The 8,223-nt window shown below is 43.0% G+C and overlaps 1 non-coding gene across 1 annotated transcript; it reads right to left on the bottom strand.

Annotated features, from left to right (window-relative positions):
- Positions 1-6,915: 6,915 nt before the first annotated feature.
- On the bottom strand, positions 6,916-7,079 carry LOC122678633. Its single transcript, XR_006336281.1, has one exon. It is a non-coding gene; the product is annotated as a U1 spliceosomal RNA (small nuclear RNA).
- Positions 7,080-8,223: the final 1,144 nt, after the last annotated feature.

Here is an 8,223-nt window from a genome sequence, read left to right as displayed (position 1 = left end):
GATCTTCATTTTTTTGAATGCATAGTTGTAAGCCACCATTTTCACTCAACTCTCACTTTCGTCAAGAGGCTTTTTATTTCCTCTTTGCTTTCTGCCATAAGGGTGGTGTCATCTGTATATCTGAGGTTATTGATATTTCTTTTGGCAATCTTGATTCCAGCTGTGCTTCATCCAGCCCAGCATTTCAAATGATGTACTCTGGATTTAAGTTAAATAATCAATATGACAATATACAGCCTTGACATCCGCCTTTCTCAATTTGGAACCATTCCGTGTTCCATGTCCAGTTCTAATGATGTTTCTTGAGCTGCATACAGGTTTCTCAGGAGGCAGCTAAGGTGGTCTGGTATTCCCATCTCTTTAAGAATTTTCCATACTTTGCTGTGATCCTCACAGTCAAAGGCTTTGGCCTAGTCAAGAAAGCAGAAGTAGGTGTTTTTCTGTACACTAGCATAAAATACTAGGAGAGACTCTTTCTTAGAGAAAAGCTTGGGAAAAAGGTGATGAGAATTTAGTATAACTAAAGTGAATTCTCTTTCACTTCAGAGTTTGATTTGTGTAGATGTCAAGGATATTCCTAGAAATGCCTTAAGGTAGATCCAGCATGAAATCACCTTCATAGCATTTTGGTGTCCACAGGATGCCAATGGGTTGAGACACAGTTCCACTCCCTGCTCTCTTTTTGCTCATTTTATTTTGAGTTTCCCCCCTTTCCATTCATTCCTCAGTCTCTTTGGAGCAGGATTTCCCTGGAACGCCTTATTCCTGTCCAGGAGGATGACCAAACACGCTCCATTAACTGTTGACTCCTCCAGATGGGAGCTTTCCTCTCTTCTCTACCTTCCCGCAAATGTGTAGGAAGGGCCTGTGGCCTGGGTTGTCAGTAACAAGTCATGTGGTTTTGGATAGTCCTTAGACCTTGAAAACATAGCTCCTCCCCTGTAAATTATGGAACTGGACTTGCATACATTCTGAGGTCCCTTTTGGTGCTCACATCCAGGACTCTCCGGTAGCCTGCTTCTCCTCCTCAGAGGGCAGGGAGGAAGAGGTAGAAGAGGGTCCTTTCTCAATGAGGATCCTCTGCTCCCATAGCAGTCTATTTCCAGCTGTGTATGAGGGACGCTGAGCACGTCCATCCCTGAATGTGTGGGAAAGCATACAGATGAAGGGGATTCAAGAGTGAAAGGACTGTTGAGGATTGAGCGGTGGGGATCCAGTTAAGGCTCTGAAGCAGCTCTGAGCGGAGACATCACCAAGCTCAGGTGGGGTGAGGAGGGGTCCTTCGATGCTGCACCATAGGCTAGAGGAAAGTTTAGGGAGGTATTCCTTCTAAATCATGGATCTCACTTTCCTCTCCAGCCAGCCTGTGCTCTCCCTTCAGCTCGTCCTGTCAACAGCTCTATCTGCCCCTGGTCCCAGCCACCATGTGGCCATCCCTCCAGTCTCAGCAGGACCTAACAAGCACTCACATTGCTTCTCTCCCTCTCTCTGTCTTTCACAGATACCAATTACTTTAGGAACTAAGGAAAGATATTGTCAATTTGAGAAACCACACTATAAAATGTACCTTTTCCATTTGATGCAAAAAAAAATCTACAACAGCAACTCAATTTAAACCTCAGCAACACTGGAGGGATCCCTTCCTGAGAATGAGCATCCCAACCGACAACCACGCTCCACACCCCAAGGGACAGAGTTGATGGGAGTCATCCCAGTCATCAGCCTCGGAATGTCATCCTCAGTAACGTGATCAGTGCTTTGATGGACACACAGTTTGGAAAGACCTTGACTTGTGCACCTCTAAATATTCATCCTCCACACACCAGCATGGGAACAAGTGGAAGAAGACAACATATCATCCCGGTCATTCTTTGCCACCAGATGGACTGTGCTCAAAGCAGACAGCATTTACTATGCATTGTTCTTGCTGAAAGTGTTTGTCCTGTGTTTACTATTGAGGTAGATATCAGATAACTGCAGAATTTAGACCTTTGAACCAGACAACTGGCCTGTCTTTCTTCAAACATTCGATGTTTGCACCAAAAAGACAGCAAAAAGGAAAAGAGATGTTTTAGGTTCCAAAGGACTAAAAAGATCATGTTACTTTATTTCTTTAGTCCTTTGGAACCTCAAACATCTCCTCAGCTTCTTGTAGTTGTCTTTGATGCTCGTGACATTGACTTGTTTGCAGAGGATAGGTCAGCTGTCTACTCAAAGGTCTACATTTTGCAGTTGTCTGATCATTTCCTCATGATTAAATTCAGGTGAACCCTTTTTGCCAGGAACACCATCTAGTACATGCTGTGTGCTTCCTAGTGCAGCCTGTTTGGAGGCTAAGAGTGTCCACTTTACCTGTCACCACTATCATTATTTTAGCATTGAACACTGTTATGCAGAGGCTTAGAAGATCTGTTCATTGAAAAGACAGGCTTTGTGTCTGTAATGAGTAATTTGATGAGTGGTATTTTCAGAGTGTATGAATATCATATTCTATGATGCTCTTTCTGTAAAAATATTACCATCCGTTATTGATCCCTGATGTGTGTCAGTTATCATATCTGTGGTATTGCCAGCTTTGTGCTGTGGAAAAGACAATCCCTACCCCTAACATATTATTAAAAATATTTTTGTGTTTCAGTGTGGACCCATGCTTTTTTAAAATTCAGTGTTATAATCCCTTATTTTCTTACATTTATTTTTAATTGGAGGCTAACTGCTTTACACTGTTGTGCTGGTTTCTGCCATACACCAGTGGGAATCAAACGTAAGTATAAATATGTCCCCTCCTTCTTGAACCTCCTTCCCACCCCTCCCCCACCCACAGTCCATTATTAACATGATTGATTTTATTAATATAAAGACTCTGTTTCTCATGTGCCGTGCTGTGCTTAATTACTCAGTCATGTCCAACGCTTTGCACCCCCATGGACTGTAGCCCCCCTGGCTCCTGTGTCCATGGGGATTCTCCAGGCAAGAATACTGGAGTGGGTTGCCATGCTGTACTTCAGAGGATCTTTCTAACTCAGGGATCGAACCCAGGTGTCCCCCATTGCAGGCGGCTTCCACCAGGGCAGACCAAGAATACTGGAGTGGGTATCCCATCCCTTCTCCAGGGAATCCGACAACCAGGAATCGATCCGGGGTCTCCTGAATCCCAGGCAGATTCTTTACCAGCTGAGCTACCAGGGAAGCCCCTTTGTTTCTCCTATTCAGTTTTGTATCTTAAACTCCTCTCGCATCTTTTCATCTATGTTTACCATTTGTAGTAGATGGTAAGCTCTCTGTTTCTTTCTCTGTGATTTTATTTTCTTTGTGAATGCATATTTGGGTGTATGTGTTTGTGTTTTGCTTGGTATTTTGGAAGGCCTGGATAGCTAGTTAGTGCACTAACATTTTTGACATGTTAGTCCTTTAGTATTTTGTCACATGTCTAATATTTGAAGTACATGTTTTAAATGTTATCTATCAACCTCAACTACTTACTACTGTGATGATCGAGGACATTATTTGCTTTTTTCTTCTGTCTTTACCTACCTGATAGTATTATTACCTTATTGCATTATTTCAACCCAATCAAATGTATGCCCTTTATATACCATATTTTCCCTACCTTTTTTTGTTAATGTGCTAGTTGGTAGGGTAGAGGTAGGAGCTGGAGGAGGGGCCCACTGGGTCCTTTCGACCCCCTGGTGACACAGGATGGCTGTCCCACTCTGGGAGTACTAGCAGCCACCCTGTGGAAGTTTGAGGGTGTACCTAGGCTGCCCCCAGAGCAGGGCCCACAACACAGTGGCTTAAATCTACAATCACATTTATTCAGTGATGACCAGATGTACAAAACTCAGTTTCCTGTCAATTCTTGATGAGTAGAGTTCATCTTTAAAGATTTCTCATGATGGTATGGGGACTTATGTTTGATATACCTAATACTTTTTTTCTGTTGCTTTGATTCAGTACAGACACCTTGGCTAAATAAAAAGAACTTATCCACAATGAGTTCTATTGATATTTGAAAAAAAAAAATATTGTCTTACTTTGTATGTTCTGCTGAGATGTAGAATGTAAATTGATGTTTTTTCACTGAGGATAAAGAGTGATCTGGAGCTTCAGGACATGTTTTCTTTTAGAAAGCAAGTCTTTCAGCTCTCCTAGGATAGGTCTTAGAACTGACCATTCCAGGTCTATTGCCCCTAGGTATCTATAACTTTCCCTCCGATCCTTTCTCACTATCTTTTGTTCATTTCTATTCTGTTCGATGTTTTCATTTTTAATGCAGTGTCCCTTATTAGTTTCGATAAATATGTTCTCTAAGTACCGTGTCATTTAGACTTTTTTTTCAAAGAATTTTCTTTACCGTCAATTTTTTTTAATCTCTGCCAGTTCCAATTTCTCATTTCTTCTTTCCTATCTACTTCTATCTCATGTTCTGCATTTTTAATTAAAATATTGATGTTTTTTCCATGTGTATGTGTCTACAAATGCTTTGTTCAGAATAATTCAAAATATGGATGCCATTTTACATTTCCCAATGTTCTTTGTGTGATTTTGAGGCAACCTTCTCATTTGCTGAAATTTTTGACTCCACCTGCAATGCGGGAGACATGGGTTCGATCCCTGGGTTTGGAAGATTCCCTGAAGGAGGCCATGGCAACCCAATCCAGTTTTCTTGCCTGGAGAATCTCCACGGACAGAAGAGCCTTGAGGGCAACATACAGTTCATGGCGTCCGCAGAGCTGACACAACTAAGCACACAGCACTCGAAAAAACATAGCTTTGACTGGAATATAGTTGGAACAAAAGTTTAAATGTCCTTCCCTGGTTATTCTGACATCTGTGTCAGCTCTCGGTCACTCATAAATGATCAATGTGTCCCTTCATTGTGAGTCATTTCCCCTTCCTCTTTGGATACCGAAAAATCTGATGGAATCTCAGACATTGTAAATGTTGTTGGGAGCTGGATAGTTTTGTGTTCCTATAAATGTTGAGTTTTGTTCAGGGTTGCCCTTAAGTTATTTGTAAACAGTTTGATGGTCTCAGGTCTTGCTTTTATGATTTGCTAAATGGTCTGGAGCAGCTGAACACTCAGTCTAGGGCTAACAAATTCCTGCTACTGAGCTAAGACTTCCTTGAGCACTCCACTCCACGATCTCCTTAATTACAAGGTTATTATTAGTATTTCCTAGTCTACCTGTTGAGGGCAAGCATGACTGTGAGTGCCAGGCTCTCTGTTCTGTCTGAGCCTGTGGAAGATTTCCCCCTGACTTTGGGGAGTTTTCTCCCAGGGCTGCACTGATCAGTACTTTGCTGCCCTCTGGAGGAGCCTCCTTTGCAGGGCTCTCCTGACTACCCTCAGCATCTCTCTCCTCCCTGGGACTTTGTCCTATGCACTCTAGCTCCTTTGACATCCAGGAACTTGTCCTCAACTCAGCAAGGTCCACTGGGCTGGTTTTCAGTTTGCTCCTGGTGCCTCGCTTGGGAACTCTCCACGCAATAAGTTGGAGCCACTGGAGCCATTGTTTCCCATCTCTCAGGGATCACTCCCTGTCCTTCTTCACCTGATACCAAGTCTCCTGAAAATCTCTGTTTAATGTCCCCAGTCTGACTTTGTGGTTTCAGCAGTTCAGTAAACTTAGTTTCTATTAATTGTATATGGGTGTTGGGACCCTCTGAACTCAAGTTGTGAAAAAAACATTAATTTTCTAAAAGAGTTCTACATGGTACAGAACACAGGTTCCCACTAAAATCTTTTGAGGTCTGCATTTGTCAAACAACAATTAAAGACTTCACACAAAGTGTCACGACTAGCAAACATCTTGCAAAGAAATCAGACATCATTGAGTGAGTGACCAACAACTGCAAGTATCTCAGTAGAAGTTTTGCCTGAGGTGTCTCAAAAGTAATCACACCCCTTCATTCAATTTCTTAAAGATTGGCTGACCTGCCTCTTGAGAAACCTGTATGCAGGTCAGGAAGCAACACTTAGAACTGGACATGGAACAGATTGGTTCTAAATAGGAAAAGGAGGACATCAAAGCTGTATACTGTCACCCTGCTTATTTAACTTATATGCAGAGTACATCATGAGAAACGCTGGACTTGATGAAGCACAAGCTAGAATCAAGATTGCCGGGAGAAATATCAATAACCTCAGATATGCAGATGACACCACCCTTATGGCACAAAGTGAAGAACTAAAAATTCTCTTGATGAAAGTGAAAGAGGAGAGTGAAAAAGTTGGCTTAAAACTCAACATTCAGAAAACTAAGATCATGGCATTCAGTGCCATCACTTCATGGCAAATAGATGGGGAAACAGTGGAAACAGTGGCTGACTATTTCTCTGGGCTCCAAAATCACTGCAGATGGTGATTGCAGCCATGAAATAAAAAGACACTTACTCCTTGGAAGGAGAGTTATGACCAACCTAGATAGCATGTTAAACAGCAGAGACATTACTTTGCCAGCAAAGGTCCGACTAGTCAAGGCTATGGTTTTTCCAGTGGTCATGTATGGATGTGAGAGGTGGACTATAAAGAAAGCTGAGCACTGAAGAATTGATGCTTTTGAAATGTGGTGTTGGAGAAGACTCTTGAGAGTCCCTTGGACTGCAAGGAGATCCAAGCAGTTCATCCTAAAGAAGATCAGTTCACGGTGTTCATTTGAAGAAGCAGTATTGAAGCTGAAACTGCAGTCCTTGGGCCACCTGATGCGAGGAGACCCGAGTGTGATTTCCAGGTTAAGAAGATTCCCTCGGGGAAAAAAATAGCGACCCACTCCAGTATTTTTGCCTTGAAAAATTCTCACAGAGAAGCCTGGCAAACTACACTCCGTGGGAACCACAAGAGTCAGATACAACTGAATAACTAAATCACTGCCAAGGAAACATGGATTAAGTCTGCAGTTATTACTTAGTTATCAGGGGAACGCGCGCACGCAGTCCCCCACTACCATAAATTATACAGTCGAGTTTCCCCTATTTGAGGAAATCGCAGAGGTCAGCACACCCGGACTGCAATGGGTGAGCCTCGCCCTGGGAGAACCACCTTCTTGATCATGGTATCTCCTCTGCCAGGTAAGTATGAGTTGACCTTCCCCCTGCCCCCCACACAGCCTTAGACACGTTCACTGTACACACACGCTGACTTTGCCGTTTCCCCGCAGTTCTTCCACTATCCTCCGCACCCTCTCCTTTCCCACACCCCCTCAGTCCCTCCAAATAACTCTTCTAAAAAAATATCCAACAAAATGTCATGAAAATTTCCGTAAGGAGGGAAGTGGCTCGCTAGGAACAGGACCACTTCGCTGCAAGATTTACATAAACCAACCCCATTCGGGACCTCTAAGGCGGCTCCTCTTCTTCAACCCAACCCACCCCTGTGGAGATGACCAGTGGCGAGTCCCCTGTGACGGGAAGTGACGTCATGACTTCATCAACGTTAGCAATCGACATAGTTACAACGATAGAAGAGACCTAGGGCGTCTTTGGTGGCTCAGGCGGTAAAGCGTCAGTTTACAATCCGGGAAACCCGGGTTCGATTCCTAGGTCGCGAGGATCCCCTTAAGAAATGGCTAACCCACTCCAATACTCTTGTCTGGAAAAATCCATAGATGTCGGATCCTGGTAGGCTACAATCTATGGGCTTGCAAAAAGTCCAACACGACTGAGCATATAACCTTCACCGTTTAAATGTGACATACACGGGTTTTTATTTCTTTGCACTTTAAAATTTTTATTTTTTATTTGGGTATAGCCAGTTAAAATGTTGTGGTAGTTTCAGGTGAATAGGGAAGGGTTTCAGCCAAACACATACATGGAGATACGGATGGATTTTGCCAGCCTCCTCGGAGTCTGACCCTTCGGGCTGGATTGCACGCCGAGGAGAGAAATTTAGGGATCGTGTGTTACACTGATGCAAAAGTTTTTAAGTAATAAATAAGTTGTAAAAACATGTCAGGAAGCAACAGTTAGAACTGGACATGGAACAACAGACTGGCTCCAAATAGGAAAAGGAATACATCAAGGCTGTCTATTGTCACCCTGCTTATTTAACTTATATGCAGAGTACATCATGAGAAACGCTGGGCTGGCAGAAGCACAAGCTGGACTCAAGATTGCCGGGAGAAATATCAATAACCTCAGATATGCAGATGACACCACCCTTATGGCAGAAAGTGAAGAACTAAAAATTCTCTTGATGAAAGTGAAAGAGGAGAGTGAAAAAGT

This window comes from Cervus elaphus, chromosome 20 (genome assembly GCF_910594005.1).
Source record: "Cervus elaphus chromosome 20, mCerEla1.1, whole genome shotgun sequence".
In the NCBI taxonomy this organism is placed as follows: domain Eukaryota; kingdom Metazoa; phylum Chordata; class Mammalia; order Artiodactyla; family Cervidae; genus Cervus; species Cervus elaphus.
This window is presented reverse-complemented; position numbering and strand designations above follow the sequence as displayed.